This window comes from Astatotilapia calliptera, chromosome 22, assembly GCF_964374335.1.
Source record: "Astatotilapia calliptera chromosome 22, fAstCal68.1, whole genome shotgun sequence".
NCBI lineage: Eukaryota > Metazoa > Chordata > Actinopteri > Cichliformes > Cichlidae > Astatotilapia > Astatotilapia calliptera.
The window spans coordinates 6,669,148-6,696,897 of record NC_137442.1 but is presented as its reverse complement, the minus strand read 5'-3'; the positions used below and the strand labels follow the sequence as shown (position 1 = coordinate 6,696,897).

Sequence of the window (27,750 nt, the reverse complement as noted above, 5' to 3'; positions counted from 1 at the left end):
AAATTAAAGTCTTGAAACTTTATATGGGAAGCTAAAGAAAACATTGGAGATATGAAATCTAAACGTGGTTCTAAGAGAAAATAAGCTAAACATAAAAAGCATACTATATAAGACAAAGTATCAGGAACAACCAGTAAAAGTATTATGAAACCTAATGCGATAAAACCAAAATGTAACTTTAAAATTAGAAGATACCTTTTAAAGAAACCTTGCAGGCAGTGGTGCTGTGATGCAATAAGCCGGATTAGTGTGTCTGCTTTTCCTGACCTTACTAAGCGGTTATCGGCCATGCAGTAAATGAATAAATACATCACAAAACCTTCTGTCCTCATATGAAATTCAAAAATATTTCACTGACTTGTATACATTAAAAGGAGCACTGGTTTTGGCTTGTGATCTGTAAATCTGCAGACTGATACATCCTTACTTACTGCTTCACGTGCTAGATCAGTATTTTTGCAGTGCAAACACTGAATACACAAACACCTTGTTTGTCACTGCTCTCTAAAGTAACTCACCTTTTAATTGTGTGATTGGCTCCCTTAGACGTCAGTGGTGCAGTGTGGTTAGCATCTCCCTTGCAACCACTAGTCGCTAGGGAAAAATGTGTATTCACATACAAGTGGTTACTGGAAGCTGCAGCCAGTCACTAGTTGAGGTTGTAAGGAATGTGCTATCACATTGGTTGGTAGCAGGTTCCCGTGGTCAGCCATAGTATAGTAGACACAGACTTGTTTGAAAACACAGCCAATGACTCGCTGAGAGGTAGTGAAACTATGAGTGGTGCAGTTCAAAGTGGAAATGGAGACCATTCGGCTTCTAAATAGAAGCTGTGCTTTGTGAAACACTGATTGCAGTATTAAGACAATAAGGCACAGCTTTTACTTTGAAGGTGAAGACTGCACAGATGACTGAAGCCTTACTGATAGGACAACTTTCTGATTGGAAAAGGAAGGAAGGAAGGAAACAGTACAAAGATTGGCTCCCTGTGTTTCGTGTAACCCAGTGCATTGCCATTTACTGTAAAAAGACATGCTGGGCAACAAAGCTACTGGTGAATTCTAACTTGTTATTTGAACAGTGCAGTTCTGCTGTTTACTTCATAATTGTCATGACCATATATATATATATATATAATAACCTTCCAGAGCTGCAACTCAAAATAATGTAAAATAATGCACAGCACTAACAGGAAGTGACAAAAAAAGCCCAGAGTCTCATAAAGAAATTGTCAAAATGTGCTATATTTTATCACTTTACAGCTTTACCTGCAGCACAAAACCTCCACTTACAAAGCCCCTTGAGTTTCTTTAAGGGCTGTTTTGAGCCTGAACATGCTTTAAGAGGAAGGCAAAGTGATAACAACCTCACAAATACTTACACAGCAGCACTCATTCAGCCTTTTCAGCTAAATCTACACAATGTAACCAAGTTGCTTTTGGACTTTTTGGATTTTTAAAAATACAAAGACTCAAATTTAATCCTTTCATTTACACCTATTTGTCCATTTGATATAATCACTGTGTGTGCCTTTTATTAATTATCTGTACTTTTTTCCAAGCTCATTTTCTGCCCATCTTCCTCTTTTATCACCTTCTTTACTTTCTCTCACTGTCTCCAAAATCCCTTTCAGCTATTTTCCCAAGTATTCCACCTCCCCCCCACAGGTTGCCACATTTTTTTTCTTTCCTCGCCTCGCTGTCTCTCATAGTCATTTCCACTTGTCAGGCTAAAGGGAGCAGACAAATGGATGGACAGATGAATACCCAGATCTGCAGAGGGGCAAAAAGAATGATGGAGTGATGAAATAAAGGAGTGACAGTGCGTGACATCGTTCAGCTGAGCCCAGTTCAGGGCCTGGGAGGGAGTGTATGCAGCGCTGTAGTCAGAGAGGAAGGAAAATACAGGCAATAAAGAGAAAAATGAGACTGACGTACTGGAGAAGGATGGATCGTAAAGCCCATATATACTGTATGATACTTACTAGTGACAGGTAATAATTCATGAGACATTCTAATGTAAATTTATGGTTTTTTATATTGTTTTTTGTGGTTGCCACTACATAAAACACAATTGTGATTCATCCATTTGTCATGAAAGCTCTCATATGCTCTTCTTTAAACACCCACTAAGCTGGAGTGGCCCAATCGGTGAAAAATATTTTCTCTGACTCAGAAAAAAAAAACAATTTAAAATGAAATATATTATAAAAAGAACCACACAGCTGATCATTCATTAAGCCCCTTACCCTTATTTACTGTTTCCACACCTGTCAGGCTTTCAGCATTTGCACAGCAAATGTGCACTTTAGAGTGAAAATGGTGGCACTGGCCCCTGGCCATTAAACAAAGGTAGATAAAAGCATGACAATTTCGAGCTGGCACCTACGAATGCTGGTGGCTAAACTGAAAACTGTTACTGGCAGATTTGACCAGCTGATAACTGCAACCTGCAGCAAAATCACTGCAGATTCACTCTGTGGCCGTTTTATCCGTTTCAGTGAATCAAGCATCAGGTTAAGAGTTTACTCAAGTTGAACCGTGTTTATTTTAGTTTATCAGAATACTTTATTAATCCCGAAGGAAATTAGGGCATTATGGTGCCCAGAGCAACTGGTTTTCATCTCTTTCAAGTGTCTTTCTAATGAATCTTGTAATTTTAGGTTTACATTCAGCTTAACCAGACACCGCCACAAAAGTGAGCAGATTTACTGCCTAAATCTGTGTAGGCCACATGTGAAGATCAGCTCACAACACTGGCAGATTAGGTTATTCCGATGCCAGCCTGTGTGAGATGATGACTCAGCTGACACCCACATTTGTACCCAAACCTCATGAAGAGCATATTTAAGCTGCTTTAACCAGCCTACATTTGATGATTCTCTGCAAGCTGCGTTGCAACCCACCTCCGCACAGCTCCTCCTTTTTATGATGTCCCCGACTTAATTAATGCATCTCTATTGACACCAATACCCGATCTGTTATGTAACAGCCATCTTGCTGCTACTCTTACAAATACAAATCACTGCTATGAGCTTTCTACTATAGCAGCCATGACTCATTTGTGATTGACAGTCATGTTAGTGTGCTTATGTAAAAAAGCCATACTGAGTACTGCATTTACTACATGCTGTTAATCCCCAATTCCTTTGCTTTCCTTTTTCCAAGGCCTTAAGAGGGCTGTTTAATGTGGTTTTTATCTTCTATTACTGTATGTCAGTAGCTGCTTATTGACGTACAATAGGCATCTAATAAAGAAATACAACTTTTATTCTGTTAAGAGAAAGTCCAAAAATTGATAAAGAAAAAGGTAAATGGAATTAAAACTGTATTACAGTCAAACTTCCAAGGACACAGGATACAATTCAATCTGAGGTACTGACTAGAAGCTTCTTTTCAGTTCCATTCACAATATGCTGCTTCTAACATTAGAATTTATGTGTGGATTAAAATTACCCCGTACCGAGACCAGAAATCCCTTATGCTATGGTAATCCCATAATTACTGGATTTAAAAACAGAGGTAGCTTTAAAACTGCAGCTTTCTAGATAAATATGTCTGTACTTCCTTTTTCTGATATAAGAATGAATGCAATGCGTGCTAGTCTCATGGGAGGTGGTCCACATCTGACACAACACGATCAAAACCTTGAAAAAAGAAATGCATTCATAATTTATCATGTAAGGCACCCTGAAATTTTCTAATAATAACACCCAGGAGTACGGTATTCACTGGGATTACAGGTGGCAGACTGACACCAAAATGCACATAATCACAATAAATAACATCCTTCAGGGGATTATAACGGTCTGAAAGCTTCTTGTTTCTCGCTCTCTCATTCTCTCTCCCAAAAAATGCACATAAACAAGAACAAAAGACGAGATGAAACAAGGTAACCGCACATGTGAGACTACAGTGCAGTCAGCACAGTGACACAATTTCTGTCTTGTTTTGCATCGGATATACCGTTTACGCTCACCAATGCATGCAACTTAATGCATTTTTACATAAAGACGTGGAGAACAAAGGCAATTTAAACCACTTTGAATGTGGCATGGTTGTTGTTTCTACACAGGCTGGTCTGAGCATTTGAGAAACCGCTGATCTACTGGGATTTTCCCCTACAACAATTTCTAGTGTTTACAGAGAATAGTCAGAACAAGAGAAAATATCCAGTGAGTGTCGGTTGTCTGGGTGAAAATCATAGGATGATAAGAAGGCAACACTCACTCAAAAAACCACCAAGTCCTGCAGAAGAGCATCCCTGAATGCACAACATGCTGAACCTGCAGCGAATGGTCTCCAGCAGAACACAAGAAACTGGTGTTGACTGACATTTATTTTTTGCAACAAAAGTAATGCATTCTTCTCGATTCTACTCTATGGATCCGAAACATGCACGGTGCTCAAAGCGGACCTCAACAAACTCGAAGTTTTCCAGATGCGTTGCTTTCGGCAGATATTACAAGTATCACTTTGAGACAGCCTTTGAAATGAGGACATCTGACGGAGATGCGACAACCAAGCATCGATCGAGGAGAAAATTCGAAAACACAGATTGCGATGGTTTGGCCATGTGTGCCGACTACCACACCAACTCCTCTGGCGTAAATGACCCACCCAGTGGAGAATCCAACGAATGGCACTGAAGAAAACATGGCTGAAACAAGTCGAAGATGACATCAGAGATCGCAGAATAAATCTTGACGAGGTCAGGACAATCGCCAACGATCGCAATGCATGGAAACGAGTTGGGAAGGAAATTTGACAGCGTATGGGCTTAGGAGTTGATCCAGGCCTTACGCCAGCTAGGGATTAAAGAAGGGAAAGAAGAAGAACTGTTAACAAAAGATGTTTGGTGAATGAACTGAATCAGCTCTGGTTTGCGGGTTTCACCCAGGAGACCTCTCGTGTGTTACATTTTGTTTGAAATCATTTTTACACGACTTTTCTTGCTGTTTTTTAATGTTTAGGAACCAATAATTACTTTGGTTTGGGAAAAATGTGTGTTTTGTCCTGCTGCAAAGACTGTTCGAAGGCTAAACTGACCAAGTCTGGAAAATATTACTGCCAAGTTCACTTAAGATTAAGCTGAAGATATTCAACTTACATTCAGAGATTCTATTCAAAATTCAGAGATTCTATTCAAATCTAATATGCTACAGTTAAGAGACTAAATCAGTGAGAGATAATATACCCAAACACACTGCACTCTGCAGCGTAATGCTAAATAGTTTGCTCTTGTCACAGGTTTCACAGTTAGTCAAGAGTGGAGGAAAAAAAAGAACACATGCATGCACAAACACACACACACACACAGACACACACACACCTACACACACACACACACACACACACACACACACACACACAGAGTGAATCACTGTTCATTAAAATTCATGTGCATTGACAAAGTTTTAAACAGCGCCACAGTTTACTGATACAGCTGGAGGTAGCTGGTGTAAACCACACAGCCTGCAAGGGGTTTGGTTTTTGCTACGACTCAATGTCTAAAAGAAACCGTAGAAATAAACTCAGAGCTTATTTTTGACGGCGTTTTACTTGATTGTCAAGATAATATGAATCTATACGGCCTAAAGTAACCATGTAGCTCCAGCCACCCAAGCGTGTAGCGTTTTCCCAGTTTAAACCTTTCTGTTTTTAATCTTCTGCACCACACTGACACGTTTCATACCTGCAGTATTGTTTATCTCACAGTTCAAATCCTATTCATCTCAACAAAACCTTTTAAATTAATCTATAATGAAAAGAGCTTTTAGACCTCTGTGAGTATCTCTGCTTTGATAACAGTCATGCCACAGAGGCTAAAAGAATTAGTCTCCAGCAAACAACAAGTCCTGATGCTAAACAATCATATCGGCCATTTGCTTCTATAATTGGAAATTATCTGTGTAAGCCTACAGGAAATGACACATATGCAGGAGTTTTTACACACACAGAATTCAACCAAGTAACTACAGTTTGAATCTAACGAGTCACAAGTGTTAATAAATGCTTTTAGTTACTTTACGATTTTCTTTTCTTTTTGTGTTGTTTGCTAAAAAGCTACCGTGCTCATCAATATATTTGTATCAAGTGAAGATTTTACAGATTAGCATCTTCACTACGAGCTAACATGTGCAGGAGTAAGTATGACAAACAGGCCACGGATTGTTAGTTTAGATGTTTTCATAGGACTTCCTGACAAAATAAATATTAAAAAACACAGTTGTGTTTTTTAGATGCCAAGATTTTTTTTTTACTTTGCCTGATAGTGGAATAGAAAAATAAAAATTATTGAAAAAAAAGATAAATAAATAAACATTTTTAATTGTGCAGCACTTAATAGGAAAGCTAGATTACTCACCAGGTCTGTTAGAAGAAAAAGCAGAAAGTAAATATTTCAAGAGTACAAATGATTTTTTCTTAATTCAAAAGGAAAATCTGAAAATTTAAATTTAAATTCATATTAAAGGACAACGCAGGTATTCGGTCTGTTCAAAGAGTAACTTCACATCCGCCTCTGTGTGATTATCCGAAAATCCATCTGTTTAGGTGCCAGACACTAGTATGTATGACATTAGTGCAGAAAAATGAGTCCGGTAAAATAGACAGGTCCAAGTGTGAAATGAGAAGATAAGCTGCCGTAGTAGCACATTCTTCCCGGCGTGCAGAGATGAGCCGATAAAGGCTCAAAGAAATGGATGGATGGGTGGAGGTGTGAATGGACACATGGGCGGATGGATGGATGCACAGGAAATGAAACTTATAATCTGAGTGAAGACGTCTCCAGGTCTGACACAAGCAGATATATAATCTAGTGTGCCAGGTGGAGATGGATGAACGGAGACAGAGAGGGTGAGACTGCAGACAATATAAAGGAAGACATGACTGCATCCCTGAAGCCAAGATTTTTTAAAATGAAAAAGTGTGTACTTGTGCCAAGGAGTACAAGAAACAGAGTGCAGCTGTGTGTGCGGAGGGGAATGTAGATGCTTTTTACTCCAGGTGTACTCCAAGCGTATTAGTCTGAGCCTGTGTCTGCATGTACAGCCATCCAGGTTAAACTGACAGCTGCAGACTGATGAAAAGAAGATGGTGTTGGAAGTCTGACGTAAGGAAACGAGGGGAGGGGAGAAGGATGTGAAAGACGTGGTATGAGAGAGTCAAGACGAGGAGAAAAATATATTCTTAGTCAATCTTTTTCTCTGTTTTCCTTCCTCATGCACTTACGCACTATGACTTTTTCTTTTCTCTCAGCAAAGCCGATAAAAGGGACTAAGTAAACAAACCAGAAGGGGTTTGGTTGCATTGAAGTGGTTTTAAATATCACATGAGTGTCAAAGACGGACTATCGATTTCTTACAAACGCATCCACACCAATGTATTCTTTCAGTTGCTGCTCAGTCAGTGACCAAAAATCACATTCAATATAACCACAAAAACATGTGCAGAAGCAGATCTATTTTATTAACTATTGACACATACCATCTTCTGAATGGACCCTTTCATTCACTGCATGCTTCAAACTAAATCTATCACTCCCACTGCCATCTTGTCACTAAAACGTTGATTTTAGTGTAATTTTCCAAACTAAAAAAGACTAAAAAACCTAAATACTATGTCACAGGACCCTCAGCCTCTGTGGGTTTGCTTCTTTTATATAGCATTTTCATTTTTCATATATAAACAAACAAACCAACCCAGAAAAAGAAAACAGGAATCAACAAAAACAAATAGAAAAGAGATATTCCCAATTTCCTGCCTGGCAAACCGAATTTTGAAAATACACACAAGTGAAAAAAGTTTTTCATTGATTCTGAAAACAAAACAAAGAACATTCTGCATTGTCCACAAACAACAAAGAGCCCTTCTGATTGACTCTCTGCCAGACACAAAGCTTTCACGAGGTTCGAAAGGTCCCCAAAACTTTTAAATATTCTTTTTCGTTTTCTAGTCGAAGATTTGACACCATGTATCCAATCCGACATCACACATTTACTCTGTCAACATTAGGACTTTATCTTAATCAAAAGCAAAATAGAATAAATTGTTTCCATTTGGTTAAATCGAGGCACTTAAAGGACCTGGTTAGGTGCTGGTTACGCTCTTTCATACAATAAACACACATAAAAAGAAAAACTTCTCCCATTTGCAACAATCTTCTCCAACTCTTTCACGGTTACCATGGTTACGCATCCTCGGTGGTGATAGTTATGAGCATCACACCAGCTGAGCACTTTTGTCTGCTGTCTTGTTCCATCTATTTCAGACTCTGAGGAGCTCCTGCTGAACTCTATCAAACTTACCTGCTCATTAAAAATATCCTCACCTGCTGTGTGTCTGTGATGAATTAGGAGCAATAGAGGATTGTTAAACTGCAGTACTCTCCCAAAATCCCGAACCACGCTTCATTATCTTCAACAAGGAGCTTTTGGTAGTGTTTGCTATTATTTGTGTGGGTCATTCTTTCTGTGTGTAAACATGATAGAGTGGAGTTGTGTTAACAATCCCTTAAATTTGGCTTACACCATCCAAACCCACCATGGTCAACTCAACTGATTTATTGGTCAAAAACTGACAAAAAGCCTGATATAGAGCTATAGATGAGCTATGTTTCTTACTGCAATTCTTTGTATTTATAACATATAGGCATATAAATTATTACATATTTGGGGATTTTAAATGTCATGCTATCTCCTGTCTGGATGAGGTGACCCCAAATCCTTTCTTAGTGATGCTGTAATAGGTGTAGGCTGCTGGGGGATTCCCATGATGCATGGAGCATTTCTTCGTCAGTCACCTTTCTCACTCACTATGAGTTTAAACACCTCTCTGCACCGAATCATGCTTGTTATTAATCTCTGGCTCTCTTCCTAGAAGCTTGTGTTTCTTTATGTTTTGCCTTTCAGGAGTGAGAGCTTCTGTCAATTTTGTCTAAACAGTCTTTGGACAATGGCTGCTTTTTTAATCAAAGATATACAAGAATAAACAACTTGGCAAAGAATCACTATTAAAATGTATCTTTAGGCACTTTAGCCACTTTTTAATTAGTACCTACTCGGCTCGATCGCCATGGTTCACTATGGTTTTCAGGGTTTTCCATTAGATCATAGTACCTGGTACCAGGTAAAGTTACTAAAATAGTACCAGCTCAGCCGGGGTTCCAAGGGATCCGAGCAGGTACTAAAATGATGTAAGTCACACTGCATGCCACCGATTGGCTGGTCAGTGGCATCACTTGATGAGTCATGAGAGTGTGTCGTTCACAAAAATCAAAACTGCCATTTTGGAAATGAGTACAAAAAAACAATGCTGAGGTCGCCAAGTCTGATGAAAAGCCACAGACTGAGCGGCAGGTATATATTCGCCTCGACGTCCAATTTGTACCCCATACAAAGTATATCACGGTATACTCAGCTGCGTTGCTATGACGACAACCACGATACTCGATTGTAAACGAAAACCAGTAAGTCAACCCGAGTAGGCACTAATGGAAAAGGAGCTTTTGCTTCTAGCAGTCTGTTGCAAAAATATGCAGTTTCTTCCCATTTCTTTAGCTGAATATACAAAAAATTGTCACAAAATAGCAGGCGTAAAATAGTATTTCTGCACCAATAAATTCCTAAAGAGTTGTGCAGTGTATCCTTCAAACATTTAAGATAATAAAAACAAGTCTCATTCTGAAGGATGGGGAGATGCCACTCTGCCACACTGGTACACTACCTATCTCATGTAGGCTGCACTACTATTAACTACCACCAGGTGGTTTCTATAAATGAGTACAGTTTCCCCAGACCAGGGAGGGGTGGGCAACTCCAGGCCTCGAGGGCCGGTGTCCTGCAGGTTTTAGATGTGTCCTTGATCCAACACAGCTGATTTAAATGGCTAAATGATCTCCTAACATGTCTTGAAGTTCTCCAGAGGCCTGGTAATGAACTAATCATTTGATTCAGGTGTGTTGACCCAGAGTGAGATCTAAACCCTGCAGGACACCAGCACTCGAGGCCTGGCGTTGCCTACCCCTGCCCCAGACAGTGCTCAAAACACTAAGCGAAATACAACTTACTTAAGAAAATACTGAAAAAGCTACCACCAACTTGGAACATGAGACAGAATTTGTTGAAAATTTCAATATTTTACCAAAAAATAAATAAATAAATGAAAGAATTCTGTTCCAAATCTATTTATTTCCAGTGAGCTTGGTGAAGCACAATCTCCACAGGCAGCCATTAAGATCCAGTAAATCTCCTACTGCTAGCTTTTTTACTAAATCAATGATGATCAATCGAGACGTTCAGCTCTCTGTGAGATTCTCAGCTTTGATTACAGTTGCACACGACACAATATGTAGGCAGAATCAATAAATAAGAACAAACCCTGTTTTTCTTCCTGTTCATTTCAAATGTAGTCAACATTAAGAGTATTTGTCCACTGTGCAGATCGATATTTCTGCAGTATTTATGAGATTAGTCAGATTGTTGAAGGCTCAGTGGTAGGCCCACTGCAGCTGCAGTGAAGTAAAAGCTGGCTCTATGAAGTCAGTTTAAAGAGGCGCGCACACCAACTCGATTTTGCGAGCAGAAAATGTTCATCAGTCAGCGTGAAAGTGCTTATCACCTCTTAATGCTGCTCTCATTGCCAGCGCTGCAAAAAACCTCTTTGGCATACAAGCCACTGGAGTAACAATGGAGTGACTGGTGAATGGAAACCAGTAAGGGCAACTTTTTAGGGAAGTACTTATTCCTTCGCACTGCCTACTGATGCTGGTGTCATTGCATCAGCTAGCTTCATTTTTCAAGGGAGTACTTTAGAACTATATAATGACCATCTGGATCAAAGAGGGATTTGACAAAGAAAAGAAGAAAGAATTTTCCGTGGAGCACAAACTGATATTTCATTCAAAACACTGAAATTCATCTCAGTAAAGAACAAAGAAGTCACAGAGATTAAAACACATAATGATCTTTGTCTTTCTATCTCCGTTCCCTTACACAAACAGCCGTTCCTTCCGCCCCCTCCTTCCCTTCACTCCACACTTTTAAGAGAAACATATTTACTCTAAAAGAATATCCCATTATTACTTCCCCCATTGTTTGTTTTGGTATAATGATGCACTTTTATGTCTTTAATGACTAAATCTCACAGTTCCTTGCTGCGTTTAACTCATTTAATAGCATCTCAAAAACTGTTAACCTTGAAATATCTGATGTTAGCAGAGGCTGCGCCATATCCGGACTCTAAATCGGTGTTCGGTGAGAGTATTTGATCCACATTTCACTTTCTTTTCCTGTCACTTTAAAGGTCAGCCCAAAAGCCATACATTTATGAATGTCCATTGATATCTTTCCCACATAAGCAACACCCTGATTTTGAATTCAGTGTTGATTTACTTAAAAAGTCATTACGCTGTCTTTCGGCCTGTCGACCTCGAGGAAGCTGATCACACACCCGTGATCCTGCCTCACTGTGGTACAGCAACAAGTATAAAACACAAGTAGAGCCAGCCTTCTTCTCTGAAATCTCAGTATGTAGAGCTTAAAACTGCTAATACTTCATCAACTTTTTGTTTAATCTTTGATTTAAACTTTGTTTTCACCCATTGTTTGTTAGATTTAGGCACCAAAACTATTTTTGGACGATTAGGGATAAAATACATCACCTTTTACAGTGGACTTTGTAAAACGATGTGCAATAACATGTGTCCAAGTATGTATGTGACAAGTCTGGAGAGGGTCCGCGATGCTCTCTCATGCACTCACTGTCACTCTCCTCTTCCTCTACTGAAGTCTCATGAACCTAATGTCAAACTGGCAGTTCAAACAGCCCTGTACCGCCATCCTGGCTGCAAGTGAAGAAGACAGACTCATGGAGGACTGAACTCACTGCTTCTGCTTTCAAGTTCAGTCAGCAAGAAATACACTTCAGGCTAAATGAGAGAAATGTGAGCTGCCGTGAATGTTGAAACAAGAGCTTCATATGTAACTGTAAAGTACTTTAAATGAACTTGCTTGAATTGTATGAATTCTTGACAGTGAATGGATGTTTCGTATTAAACAGAAAAGCATCTGAAAATAGAAACTAGTCACTTAAACAGCTTGTGAGACAAAGGAGGGCTTGAGTAATAGTGTCAGCGGTAAGTCATGCGAAATTGGCGTAAACCAAACAGCAACACTTGAAACCGGACCCAATCCCAGGTCTCTGATGTTAAAGCTCCTGGCTCTTAATGTCTTAGTGCTTCTCAATCTGCCCCCTGGGCACTATCGTCACTACAAATAGAAAAAAACCTACTTCGAAACGTAAATTCTAATGATTCTCTGTGGGAGAAAGAGTTGAAAAACGCCTCCTATAAATATACCTGCGTGTGCAGCTCAAGCAAAAATCCATGAATTTTGCAATGACGGATGTAACTTTACAGAAAGACACAGATACAGTAAAATGCTCCATACAAAAACAAGCAAACACGCAAACACAATACACACACACACACACCCCCACAGAGAACCATCCTCTAGTCCGCCCACGCTCTCCGCGGATCGCACTATTCATTTCATCTTTGATTCCCTTTGCGGACATGATGAGTTGGAAACATGAAAGGAATCCAGTGAACTGAGAAGAGACTCGTTCTATCGCTCGGTCTTCCTTTCTGCCCTTCTGTCCCTCTTTCCTCACTCTGTTCATGTTTGTTTTTTCATGCTTTCAATACTGCGTTTTCTCTCACATGCTTACGTCCACTCTTGCTCCCTGTGCAACAGTGATTATCTAATTTTCACCTTTGTATCTCTATCATCCCCTCTCTTTTCCTTACATCTCTACACACATAATCTTCCCTTCACTTGTGTTCATCTTTTTCTCCTCATCGCTGTGTTTTATCGCTCTCTCTTCTCCTCTCTTGCTTTCTCATTTTCTCCACCCCTTCCCTTGGGGATCTGGCAGATACTGGATGCTGCCACTTGGGAATGACGAGGGCGGCGAAGCGGTGGATTAAACACTGAACGATCCACAGAAATGCCTTGAGCCAAAGCACATGCTCACGCACACATACTTTCCCGCAACACACACCCTTGCGTCACAGTTGCTTCTGTCTCCAAGATCTATTCTTAGAAACAAGACTATCCTCTTTCCCCTCCTACGTTCCTTCCACTCACCTACACAGCGCATAGAGCCGACATCCTAAAAGAACTACCCATAAACCCTTGTCAACATCTGACCCACCCTCTTCACCCTCCTCGCTCCTTCTCTGCCTCTGTTCTCTTCATCAGTCTTCTCTGCTCTTGTTAGAAAACTTCATTAAGGAGGTCCAATTAAGGCTGGCCAGATTGGTGGTTGCCGTGGCAACGATGCTGCTCATATTATGGTCTGGTCACAAGAGACGAGCAAGATGGTAGCAGCCAAGCAGGAAAAATAAAAAAGAGAAAAGGAGAGACTATAATGTGTTTTTACCAAATTATTATCATAAATCGAATAATTATGTTCTAAGGGATTATATATATATCACATATTAGAGTGAAATTGGAGATCAATATAACACAAACATTAAACATCTGATTTTAGACAGAGATTTTAGACATTTTTGAAGTGCATGAACACAACACATTTATATTTTAACATTCTCTTAGATAATTAAAACAAATGCAAATGAATGCTTTATGCTCTGTGGCTTTCATCAGAGGCTCGTAGGTTTTAGCCAAATGACTGGCATGGACTTCTGGAGGGCACCATTACACTGCAGGCCAACACTGGACTACAGTAAGGGCCTGTCATCTTTGCATGTTTCAAATCACATATATGTAGATCACCTCTTAAAAGAATAAAAACTATAAGGTGCACTTAAAATCCTTTAATTTTTTCAAAAGTCAACAGTTCGCCTTATGTATGAATTCTGGTTGAGTTTACTGACCTTGAATTGATTTTATGTGGTACACAGCGCTCAAAAACTCTGTCAAAAAATGTTTTAGTACGACTTTTGTAAGCTACGAAGCCACACCGCTTGATGGATTGTCCGAGCATTACTATAACTGTCAGGAGCCTCGCAGACTAATCCAGGTGAAAAACTCCGTCCGCTTCAGGTTTTACAGTCAAACAAACACTGCGGCATCACTGAGAGTTAAAAACTGTTTACATTCTTTCATCTTTCATAAAATGATCAGCGTTGCTTCTTTACCAGGTGTAACAATTAAGTTTATCATCCAGGCATCCATGAAAACAGAATTTATTAAATTTAACGGAGTTAGAAGTTAGCAGGAAGTTAGCTCGCTAGTTTCCACCTAAACATGATACGCCATGTTCTGACTGAGACATTTCTGAAAAAATTTAAACGTAAAGCTCTGCTATCACTTCCAACATAAATGAAGACAGAAAACTAAACAGCAGTGACTTTTGTAGGGTTACTGAAGTTGGACTAGCTGGTACATAATGATGTGCTACATGATCGCTATGTTAGCTTAACATAAACACAGTGAAGCTGGAGGAGGAATGCTAACTTTTTTCCACTCAATAAAAGTTAACGTGAGGGTTGGCAGGATGCTGTAAACGGACCAAACTTCAGTCAGGAGAACAACTGAGATAATCCATCCACAATATGAGGTTAGTCATTAATATACTGCAACAACATGGGAATAGAGCAGCTGCGAGAGAATTCAACATTAATGAATCAATGGTACGGAAGTGGAGGAAGCAAGAAGAATGAGTTGAGTAAAGTTTGACTTATCTGACTGTTTTGTTTCGCTTAATGCACCTTATAATCCGGTGCACCTTATGGTCTGAAAAATACGGTATGTGAACAAGTGTCCAAAAAGACAGACAGAGCTCTGCTTTAGTGACAATTATACATTATCCTGTGGTGAATCAGTCCACTTACAGTGCCATCACGAGCCATACAGAAATATACGCACTTCTAGGTGTTCTTGGTCTGGAAGATTCAGTAATGTTGCCACCTGGGAAGTGAAGGGCATGAAATTCCTTACTGTAAAAATAAAGGTCAGGGCTAATTAGCCAACTTCACACAGCTACCCAGTGTAGATCTGTGGGTCATTTCAGGTAGTTTCAGGGTCACTGTAATGAGTGGTTAGGAGGGACAGGGCAGTAATATTTCAGTTAGATTAACACAATCAGTTATGACATAAATCTAATATGAACTTATTCCGGTATCACTTTAAATGAACCACCATTCACAACCTGAGGTGCTGTGGGGAAGGATGGATCGGTGTAATTTGGCCACTGTGCTTATATAACAGGGGAGAAGTGCACAGCTCTACTCTGCCGCTTTGCTGGCAGATGTGAAAGAACAGTAATTTTTAGTGCATCTAATATAGCAGCTATCGGCGTTTCGGTAAAACAAAGCTGGTAAAAATAATTGGCAGGCAGTAGAAGAAAGCCTTGACTTAAACTGTGAAGGTGCAGATAAATGTTTCAGGGATTGGTTGTTCTCATTAGACTACATGAGGCAAACATGACACCCTCCTTTCTGCTGCATCACAACAAGAAGATTCAAAAACTGTTTTGACTTTATTGATGCTTTAAATGTAACTTTTTGTTAATTCTGATTGTAATGTGCTAAATAACATGTGGCTGCATGTTATTTAGGTTTTCATTAAATAATTAAATGAATTGATGCAATTTGTTGATTTAGTTGCATCAAGACAAGTATTGCTTATTTTAAGATCATTTATTTGAACTTCCTTACTATGCATTTTAATGAGTTAATGTTTTATGAATGATTGATCAGGATTAACTGTAAAAATGCAGATATCTCTTTACTTTTTGATTTTACTGCTTGCATAAGAAGCACAAAGATCTGGCTGTTGAACTGCTGGTTCACACGTCTAAGCTAATAGCCCAGAATTTCCTGTAAACATCCATACTCTTCCCTCCAGTATACATCACCTGTATTTATTTCACATCTTTGCTCCATCTGAGAAGGCTGAATGTGGCACTCAGGCCGCAGGGAAGCAGAGCTGTAAGCAGCGGGAGAGGAAACTAAAATAGCCGCCATAAAGCTGTAAGAGCTAATTTAAGCCAAGCAGCGGTGCCTGAACAAATGGAGACTCTCGTATCTCTATAAGAGAGAGAATGAATTTAAGGATCACATAATTTTTTAAAAGACTCATAATGATTTTGAGGTGCATGAGGGATAGAATTAAAAAAAGAGGACTGACAAATAGGAAATTGAGTTTTTTCCCCCTCCCTTAAATAAATGGGTGGATTAAAATACGCTTGAATTAAACAGCTTTATTGAGGTCTATTACCTGCGTATTCAGGTATTCTACACATGAAATGCCACAAGCTTTCATCACTCTGCATGACTTTCCAAGAGCCTGCGAGTGTTAAAAGTACAGCTCTGACAGTTTCTGCTGTTCTCCCTGGAGCTTCTGCCCAGAACTCTGAAATTGAACACCCCCCCCCAAACTAACTGAAACTGTAAGTTTTTGTTGTATTTCTTTGCGCTTGTGTTTTTTAGAATCTCTATCTTAAAGGCTACCCTCACTTTAAACCAATTTTCTGCTGTTTGGCTATCCCATGAAGCAGGAGTTCTGAACAGCAGGTGGCTCTGTGGTCACAGATAGGGTTGCATGTATGTTAGACCGCTCTGCATTGAATCATACTTGTTTTTAATCACTGGCTCTCTTCCACCGCATATCTTTTATCCTGTCTTCCTTCTCTCACCCTAACCAGTCGCGGCAGATGGCCGCCCCTCCCTGAGCCTGGTTCTGTTGGAAGTTTCTTCCTCTTAAAAGGGAGTTTTTCCTTCCCACTGTTACCAAAGTGCTTGCTCATAGGGGGTCATTTGATTGTTGGGTTTTTCTCTGTATGTATTATTGTCTACCTTACAATATAAAGCGCCTTAAGGCAACTGTTGTTGTGATTTGGCGCTATATAAATAAAATTGAATTGAACATGTGTGAGCTGATCACATTAAGGATATCTGATTAACATGGGTTAAAAAAGTAAGAAAAAAATGTCTGAAATGGTGAATATATAGAAGTCTGAAACCTGACGTTTTAGTTCACACGGATTACTTCATCATGGAATGACCTCATTATTTGGACATGTCTAACATGGACATCCACGCTCTGCTTTCCACCAGACAAGGCACAAAACTGCTTGGGGACCCCAAGCAGGAAAGTGGGGGACCCTGAGAGCTGAAAAACTTTAAACTACAGCAGTGGGAATATGCAAAGTTTGCAATGACATTTGAAGAGACCTGACCTACCTAATCGGACTCCACCTGACTATTCCAGTGACAACAACAAAAGCCACTGGGTGAAAATAAAAGCATGAAAAAAGAACAAAGAGGAAGAGGAGAGAAAGGAGCAAGGCCAAGGTGAGTAGACAGATAATAATGATTCAAAATAAGCTTAAAAAAATAAATGTTCAGTGTTAGAGAGAGGCACTTGACTAACTTCATTATCATTACATTGTTTCTTTAATTTACTTTGATGTTTAACATGAGTAAACTTAGCTAGCAGAGCAGTGCCCAGCTCCTTGTGTGTGTAGCTAGCAGGCTAAAAGAATATGCAAGCTAGCAGTTACAGTATTAGCACTTCAAAACCAGCCAGCTCAGTCTTGGGCATTATTGGTTTCTAGAACATTGATTTATCTTTCGTTGTATGGGACTGCATATGTGCACTTTAATGAGTAAACTGTTTGAGAGAGAATACTGTAACAAGCATGTTTCATAAAGTAGCTGCACCAACATAAACAAGGATTTTTTGCAACAGTAAGTCATGACACTAGCAGAATGCAAGAATAACAATATGGAAAATAGGCTGCTTTAAACATCTGAAAGTGATGTTTTGAGGCCGTAACCAAATGTATTCAGTGCTGGAGTTAGATGGATCTAACTGCCTTCTAATACTGGTTAAATTAAATTAAAATAAATAAATAAAAGTCAAAAATGAAAGTACAATAGAAGTGCAAATATATTTTTCTTGGCAGGGAGGCAAACGGTTGCATATATTTTCCAGCCGTCTTGTTTTCTGGGCAATGGGATATTCTTTCCTGTCTCTTTATCCAACTTTATGATCACAAAACATATTATATTGTTGTTTTGATCCAAATATAATCTATAGCAATACAGCAAATACATCCAGATATGTTGTATATAGCAAAAGATTTATTAAACATTCACAGCCTGAATGAGTTTGAATCTCGATGAAAAATCAACTTTTCAATAACCCAAGCCTCACATTTAATTACTTTTCTAATATTAGACTGTTAGTCATCTCAAATATTACATTATTCCATATATTTGTCATTTATCAAAACCTCCCATCCAAATCTTTGAAATGCACAAACATGTAAACAGAAATCCACACACACAAATGTTGACATTTGGGATGGATGTTTAGAGTTTGCTCACTGCTGACCTCCTGTTGAACAGAATGGAAATCAACAAGCAGAAGATGATTGTGTACCTTGAAGGCATGTTTGTCAACCTCTGCTCACCCATCATATTGGCACGAAGACTGTAGATAAATTCTCTGGGATTCTGAAAATGTAATTCTGTTAAAATAAAGGAAAAATCCAGCTTAAAATACTTTTTTTTTCTACTTGAATCTGAAAATCATAACTCTTATCTTTAGTTTATGTGGCTACACTATGTGTTAAACATTAATACAGGTATTACCATCCACAGCTTCAATGTTTAAAGAGTTTAAGTCATAGAGGTTGAACTGCATCATCCTCTTTGATAGTTGTTATCACACGCTGATGCCTTGAATACACTGAGTGCCTTGAACAAATTATATCTAACAGCATATCTGAAAGATGGATTTTTTTCTTTAAAAAAACAGTGATTGCATTTTGTAGTTATTTCAATTAAGCTTTTTTTTTATGTCAGCCCTCCGCTTGCCTGAAGCAGCAAAGGAGCAACACAATTTGGAAACTTCAGCTAATCCAGCAACATGCTGATCCGTGCGTGGCTCAATCTGCCCTCCCACTGTGCGCTTCAATTTATTTGCCTTTATCAGCACCCACCCGATACTGCTACACAGAGACGCACACTGCACATGGCAAAGGAATACAGCTTTTGTAAACCATTATTTACTTATAAATATATACTATGTGCCATTAATATTAAGATATTTCACAGTACCAGTATACAATGTACTGGTATTTTCTTTTTCTTTTTTTTTTTTTAAAGTTTATCTGTTACACAACTGATGACTTTTGATGACCTTTTCCAAATGGGGAAAACTTTTAATGATATTCAAGTTCATATTCATTAGAGTAAATGAGTTACCTTAATATCCCCAGCTTATTTGGGGCGCACTATCAAATGAAGACAATACCCTGTGGTCACACAAACCAATTAAATATCAAAATGGAATTTCATATTTTAGACCTCTATCCATCCTGATGACCCATCCCTGCATCTATAAAGATCCTCATTTTAAACTGGGGAAGGAGCAAAAAGCGTGTCCTGTTTGTGTTATTCAGAAATACACAAATAACAAAATAGCATGAAATTAGACATTTTTTGCTTGTTTCTTTATCCTCACATCTTCCTGTTATAAGGGAGTTTTTTCCTTTCCCTTGTCGCTCATTGCTTGTTCATAGGGTATCATCACATTGCTGCTATAATATTGTAGCATCTTTAATTTACCATATTAACTGCCTAGAGGTGACTGCTGTTTTGAGTTAGCACCATATAATTTAAAGTAATTTGAATATCCACATGCTTAACTGAAACAACCCTTTTCTCCATGTCCAGTTAATGTCACCTTTACTCCTGTGCACAATGAACGTGTTACAAACACAATCTGGCAAAACTAAATTATTTAGTCGCTGTCTTATTATTAAGGCATTGTAAATGACATAATTCTCTTAAACCTGAGGGGTGTGATTTACAGTAACTGCTTTCTATCAGCTTGCAATCTTGTGTTTGGTTTTTGGGTTGAGGGGCAATGATTAGGTTTATATTTGGATTTCGGATTGTGCCTTTGGCTGACATGTTATTATAAACACAGCCGCGTACGCCGTGTATATTTGTGGGATTAAAAATTATGTCTACTCGGAGGGGCAGATTACTGCTCAATCATTAGTTTTTGCACTGTGAAAGGAGACACGACAGCGTTTCCTGAGGCGGCTGTCACAAACTTTTTTAACTTTGAACTTTTCACCATTCCCCTGGTGATCCAAAACTGCTCACGTTACACTTTGTTACTTCCCTCACTCCCACAGGTGCTACATTTGCACCATATCAGGTTATTAAGATACTGTTTGTCACTTAACACAGTTTTAACTACGGTAAAATTCACTAAAGATTACACTAATTCCATTAAAAGCTAGTTTCCACCACTGCTTCTATCCATTTGTGCTCCCACTGAAACATATGCCAACATTTCCACACAAACATCCGCCATACTCAGACTCCAACTCATGCACAAATTGCCGTCCCCTGACTGTAATCCGGTATAGCTTAACGGTGAGTTATAGCCTATTATTCTCCTGCTATACAACAAGCTTCAGACTATGGAGGTGGGAGATAGTGCTCCTCAGGCGCTTAGCACTTACACAAAGCTACCTTGTGTATGAGAGGCAGCCACAGAAGACCTGGGCTGCTTATCAGTATATATACCGGGCCACAAATGGATGAGGGCTATATGCGTGCATGTATGTGTGTGTGGAGGAGGTGTGTGTGTGTCCGTGAGAGCATCCATCCCAGAGGTGTCAGCGTTATCTCCCGAGGCCAGAAAGAAAGAGCGAAAGACAAGGTAAGTGCAAGACAGAGATGGATGGAGAGAGGGGGTGAGAAGGAGAGCGAGGAGGGGGAGAGACATAGAGAGAAATAAGGAAGAAGGAGAGAGAGATGGAGATGGAGAGAGAGTAAGTGCTGTCAGTGATGTGCAGGAAAGCGTGTAAGACATGGTCAGTGTGTCAGTGGCCGAACTCTCCGACACTTAAATGTGACAAACACACACACATACAAAGTTCAGGAATCGGTTGATGCTCACCGTTACACGCCACCGTTACACGCCACCTTCCCTGCTAGTCGCCACATAGTGAGTCATGTGAGAGCCAATCAGTGGAAAACAACGCTAAACTCTGGATTATTGCAATGAACTCACATTCTTAACCCACCAGTGCGTATGTGGGTGAGAGTTACTCAAGTTCAGCTTTTTAGACGAACCTTTACTGAAACTCCTTAACAAACCTACAACGAGGTCCTTGATTCGCTGTATAGACTCGCCTACAGTGGATAAACTGAAGCAAACAATGTTTTCATACAAGAATAAAAAACCCTTTATCACGTAATTTTATTAAATTCTGAACAGTTACTGCCTCTATGAATACATACTGACAAAGATTCAGGATTCTCCAACAAACAGTCAGCATTTAAAAGATAAAATGTATTAAAAAAACTAATTTAATGAAAAAATTTAAATCCAATCATTAACAACTTACAAAAAAGTCAGTTTTTGTATGTGTGTGTATATATATATATATATATATATATATATATATATATATACATATATATATATATATATATATATATACATATATATATATATATATATATATATATATATATATATATATATATATACACAACTTCCCTGGAAACTACAGCATGAGCTTTACTGAAGACTGTATGTGTAGATAAATGTGTCTCTCCTTTTGCTTCTAATATCTGTTCTCCGTTTATGTCATGGTTATTTTTTGTTGTTGCTTAAATTCTACTCTACTGCCTCCTATTATATTTTGAAATCTGTTGTTTTCGCAGATAGTTTTACTTCTTGTCTCTGTTATGTTTTTTTCTTCTTTTCCCCTCCTCAGCCAATCACTCACCTTGCAGTTAAACTCTGTGTTTCCAGTTCTTATTGCGGTCAAGCTTCCCAGTCACTCCCTGGTGTTTTCACATTGCAGGTTAATTTTCTCGGCCTGTTTCTTGGATTTTTTCAAGGCAGTACTTTTGTATTTATTGTAATCTTGTGATTTGCTTGTTGTGTGGATTTGTTTCCCCTGCTGACTTATTACATACACATGGCCTATAGTGTGTTATTAAAGTTTTGGGACTTTGGACTTGGACTAGCTTGTCTGCAGGGACTTAAAAGTTGATTCTTTTTGAGACAGTTTGTATTTTTGTATTATAAACTGTCTATTATGTTGTTCCTTGCATTTCATTTTTTTAGTGAATCGAAAGGCCAATTTCAGCACTGTTAATGGGAAAGTTCTTAATTATTCTAAAACACTAATGGCCCAATTACATCAAGTTAATGAGTGTGTGGCACTTTGATTCTTCTTTAATATGTCAGACTTCCGCTCTCCAACAATCAATCAAAGCTTTATTCGTCACATGCAGGTGACGACCCCGACCCCCGACCTTACACATATAGCACAAACATTACATGGGGATACAGGTCGGAGATTGGTAGAATCAGAGAAAAAAACATTGAAATGTACACTACAATGGGGAAAGTACAAGAGGAAAAAAAGAGACCCCTACTCATGCTATGCTTCCATGGTAGGACAGCATGAGAACAGGAAACCAGCGCGGCACACAGACCCGCCGTGTTCCCTGTTTATTTGAGCTGAGTTAATAATGGAGTTGAGGATCTTATTTATTTTTTGTAAATATTGTTTGGGTTACAAAATGGTGAATAAATCACTTGCTACACTGGACAGCAACAGTCTCCTGCACTTCTTTGGCCGCTTAAGTCAAGTCCTACCACAATCATGATTTCACAGCATTAACACCGCAGGTTAAAACGTCAAGCTTAACCAGTGATTTTAAACATGACACCAAGCTGTTCTTTAGAAGTGTGCTTATATGATGAGAACGGATTGAAACTATGGTCATTATTGCCATGAACTCCGATGCAATCCAGGAAACACAGGAGGACACTTTGTGCATATCTGTGAGACGCCAACAGCTGTGACAAAACAGCAAAAAATGTAAACCTCTGGAGATGAAGAAGGGCTGGAAACTGCAACATGAAAGTCAAAGTGAACACTTTTTACAAGTGGGAAAAATATTTATTGGAATTTATGGTAACTGCAATATGACCTGAGTGGACAGATGACGACAGAAATTAATGAAACTCATTGTGTGTTGAGAAAAAATAGATATATAAAGGTTTATGGCAAGTTTTTTGTATATTCCAGTATATAACAAGAACAGAGACACTCTCGAGTGAGGCCAGTTTACACCATTACTTAAACTCTTGAGATTTGAGTTATGATAAATAAAACATAACATAATATTCAATAGCAGTCAAAAGACTAAAATGATTTAAGAATATATTCAGTATTAATATGTAGTAAGTGTTGCCAATACAAGTAGCTTTTCCTGGCAAGTTCCACTATCTTTGGAAAACATCCTTTCTGGTTTTAGCACCAATGGTTTGAGGCAGCTGAATATTTCACTGCCCACATCAGGACACACACAAATTGCCCACACACACACACACACACACACACACACACACACACACACACACACACACACACACACACACACACACACACACACACACACACACACACACACGGCGCTTTGCAGTAGGCTTGAGCAGACACCTGCTCCCTTGTCTGGACTTGTTGTGAGCAGGTGAGGAAAATCTCAACTGCTGTGACAAGCTAAACACAACAACACCATTCCTCTGGGAGAGAGAAGAAAAGCAAAAGAGAAAAGGATGGACGGAGGGAGGCAGGAAAAAAAAAGGTGCCAGCTGGGATGCAGGTGGGTCCAGATTCTGTGTATTCTGCCTGATAATGATGGTAGAAGGACTGAAACAATGAGAGAAGACAGAAAAAACAAAGGAGGTGGGCAAAAGGAGGGAGGCAGGGAAAGAGAGACTGGGGGAAGAAGAGAAAATTTCTGGAGGGAAAACCGGGTTAGAAGTTAGCAGGTAAAACCGGGAGGGAATAAAGAGATTGACACGGAGTCGAGTCCATCTGTGTCAGTCTCTGCAGCCCAAACTGACCTCATGATCGGCTGACTGACACAAATCCCTTCCTGATTACTGCGCGACTGACTGACTGGCTGCCTGGTTGTAGAAATCACTGTGTTACTAATCATATGACTGACATCTGATCAGATGACCAAGTCTTACCTCTAGTCTTTTCAAAATGCAGAATTATTTGGTCAACCTCTTCATTCCACTTAATGGGATCTTAAAACTACATATGGACCATGTTTAGTGGTTTCCAAAATTAAATTTCATTGTGTAATTGCTTTCTCCCATGTGAATTACTAAGTAGTTTGATTGCATATGCCAAAAAACAGATCCTGGCCTCACAAGTGGAGATCACATGGTCAGAGAAAAAACAAATGTGGGTCTCTCACTGAAATGGAAAAGTGAAATAATGGATGGATGGATGAGTCTATCGCTATTAATCCTAATGGGAAAAATTAGTTAACAGAATTCAGGAATTAGGCTGAATTGTAAGTAGGTTAGAGGACATGCGGTAACAGTAACAGATTGAGTCATTTTTCACTAAATTACAGTTTCTTTTTCAAGGTAAATGTTCTAAATATGCATTCAAAATCTCACTCTGGCCCGTTTCCCTCAAGGGACACTCACTCACCTTGCCTGTCACCAGCTCTGGAAATGCTGCCTGCTTCAGTGAGGCGGCTGTTTGACTTTGACAGGCTTTATTATTAGTTTACTGACACTCCTTATGTTCTGTCTGTACTAACTGTGAAGTCCTGTTATAGTTTACCCTGCTTTCCACGTCAGCTGTGATGTTCCTTGTAATGCATCATCCCCAATTAACCGAGTCAAATTCTGTTTGCACCTATTGTAGCTGGCGTATTAAGACCCATCAGTTCCAATTGTCTTTTGGAAAGAGCAAAGCTGAAACCGCTTGCATCCGACACCTTCCCTCTGATCCCCTTTTCAAAAGCAAGCTAATAGATCAAACTTTTATACAGTACATGTTCAAAGTGTTTAAAAGTCCAAGTTAGAGGAAGTGCTCTGGCAGACAGCCGGACCACCTGCTTCACTGATCAGCTAGCTGACCACTACAGTGGAAGTTAGTGTCCAAACTCCCCAGCTTCATTATTCCTGCATTTATTCCACCCATTCATCCATTTTCTTAATGCTTATCCAATTCAGGATTGCAAAGAGGACTGGAGCCTATCCCACCTATCATTGTACTCTCGACAGGTCACTGTTCCATCACAGGGCAACTATTCACTCCTACGGCCAATTTAGTATCACCGACATGCATTTCTGTGGACTACAGGAGTACCAGAGAGGACACATGTAGGCAGAGAGAGAATATGGAAATTGCACACAGAAAGGCCCCGGTCGGGGGCTGGTGGATTTGAAGCGAGGACGATCTTGCTGTGAGGTGATGGTGCTAACCACTGCACCACTGTGCTGAAACCCCTGCACTTACACTCTTACTGTGAACTGTAAATGCTATATCTCATCGCAACAAAACAGTGCAACTTCTATCTAAGTTGCCAGATTTAGCAAGTTAATTTTAACTTACTTATTGTATATGTATGTGCTCAAAGATCGGCCAGACTGTATAGAGATTTTGACACTGAGAAATTAAAACACTGTAAGTAAAGTGAATAAAGTAATTTCCTGCAATGATTCCTGCAGATATTTCAGTGTTTCCTGTAGACATCCTGACAGCTAAAATAATAATAAAGGGCAACTTTACCAAAACGTCAAGATATTCTGATCTTCTGCAGTATCGTCCAACCTGCATTAAAGTTCAGTGCCACATACTTGTTCTTTTAATTATCAATGTTTGGTTCCCATTTTTCTGGAGATTCTTTGCATCTTTTGCACACTCTCATTATAGGCCAAGTTTTGCACTCCAATTAAGTGATACAATCTGAAGGTGTGAAGCAACGGGGCTCAAGGTCACAGGGTTAGCCATCTTTGCTGCAACCCAGCATCTGTTGACCATTTCAATACCAGGTCACAAGACAAATATGCCAAATATGCCCCCAACGAGAAATACTTAAAGTCAGTCCACTGATCTGTGATGCCCTTTTAGTTTTAACCTTCCTTTCTAAAATGGTCTATTCTCCGAGCTGCAGAACTTTAATTGCTCCCATCACACATCATCTTCTTTGCTGCTAATATCCAAAACAAAACAGCCCGACCTCTAAACCAGCTCTTCATTTCCGCACCAATTCATTTTTCAGTATTGTGCGTTTTGCTATTGTCACCTCATGCGGAGTGACAAACATGTAGTTCAGTGTTGATGAAGAGTGTTTCATTAACGATTTATGACTAATTCTAAGTGTTAACAAGGTGGAATGTGAAGAACTTGTTCGTTCACTTACAACGTGATTGAAAATGACAAGTGAAAACCTGCCTGATTGAAGTTCCCATTTCAAAGAGTTATATTTCCACTCTACATTAGCCTGATTTTCCTCCTAAACTTTTCCTCCTTCTACCATTTACTGTGGAACTAATGAACATTTTATACGTTTGGCTTTTGATGAGTCCTGGCTGTCGTATGACATCATTTCAATAACTAGCTAGCTGATGGGATGTTTAAGAGGACTTGAGGGAACTGAAAGGAGATGAAGGTGGTATGCATATACACACATAAAGATAGCCTGAGGCCATATGCACTCTGGTCCACTGAGTCTGAGCCAATGTAGGTATCACGAGAATGTCAGTAAGATAAAGAAGCAGATCAAAGAGACGGCTGAAATCATATCAGCAGAACGGAGACTGACAGAAACAGACTGACAGTCTGTCAGTCTGTTTCATAGGTCAGATCCTGTCATTATACATGAAAGTGAAACAGGCTCATAAAAAGTTAAGGTCAGTCTAAAGCGAGATGTTTTACAAAAGTCTACATTAAAACAAAGAAATGTCGACACAATGTTAACAAAATGTTTACACTAATGTAAAATTCATCTCCAACTCCACGATGTGTGCAATTATTTCCTGACAGCATTAGCTATGTAAAGTGGTCTGAGAAAACACTGTGGAAAGGACTCAGGGTGTGGGGATGGGGTAGGGGTTACCTGTGTACCCAAGGAAGACAGCTAAAGTGCGTTTTACATGACATAAGCTTTTTACATGACAGTCTAAATGAAAAATAGGGTGAGATGCGCCTCATCTTTTAAAGTGCCATGAAAGTCGTTTCTGCTGCGGTTTGATGTGGCCGAGGTGCCCGTCTGAGCTGCCTGTGCCAAAAACAAATTGCTGCCATTGCAGCTTGATGAGGAGGAAGGGCGAGGCGGCAGTTATCACACCTTTTCATTACTCAACGTTTCTGACAGCTTATCTACCCCACGTTAAAAAAAAATCCATCCCTTCAAAAGGCTTTACAGGCTGAGTCAGGCGGCTTTAACACTGACAAAAAGAGGAGAGAGGGAAAACAGGGAGAGATAGGGACATGAATGCAGCAGGAATTGCGACAGAAAGAACTCAGTTAACTTCCTGTTGTCTAAAAGTACAAGCTTATATGTTTGAATTTATCAGAACCCTTCAAAGATTAAAACTCTGCAGGGAAATTATTTCAAATCTGGAAGAATTCTCAAGATTAATCAGCTACAAGAAAGGTCCTTGCACTGAACGCTATGACATGAATGCTTTTCAAAACAAAATCAGATTCCAGTGCAGAGGTCTCTGCAGATTCTAAGCACCCATCTAGAAAAAGATGAGCCTAACTCCAGCCAATCAAACCAGTGTAAATGTACTTACACTTATACACCTAAAGGGAGATTGACTAAAATGTTGACATTACAACAAGTTTTGAGCATGAAGAAAAGTGATAAAAGAAAGAAGAATAGGTTCTTTTCACATTAGATCATGTC

At 39.3% G+C, this 27,750-nt stretch overlaps 1 protein-coding gene across 2 annotated transcripts in view; it reads right to left on the bottom strand.

Annotated features, from left to right (window-relative positions):
- Nucleotides 1-27,750, bottom strand: part of pvrl2l (PVR cell adhesion molecule related 2 like) — a 315,388-nt gene that overhangs the window by 68,876 nt on the left and 218,762 nt on the right. The window lies entirely within an intron of this gene.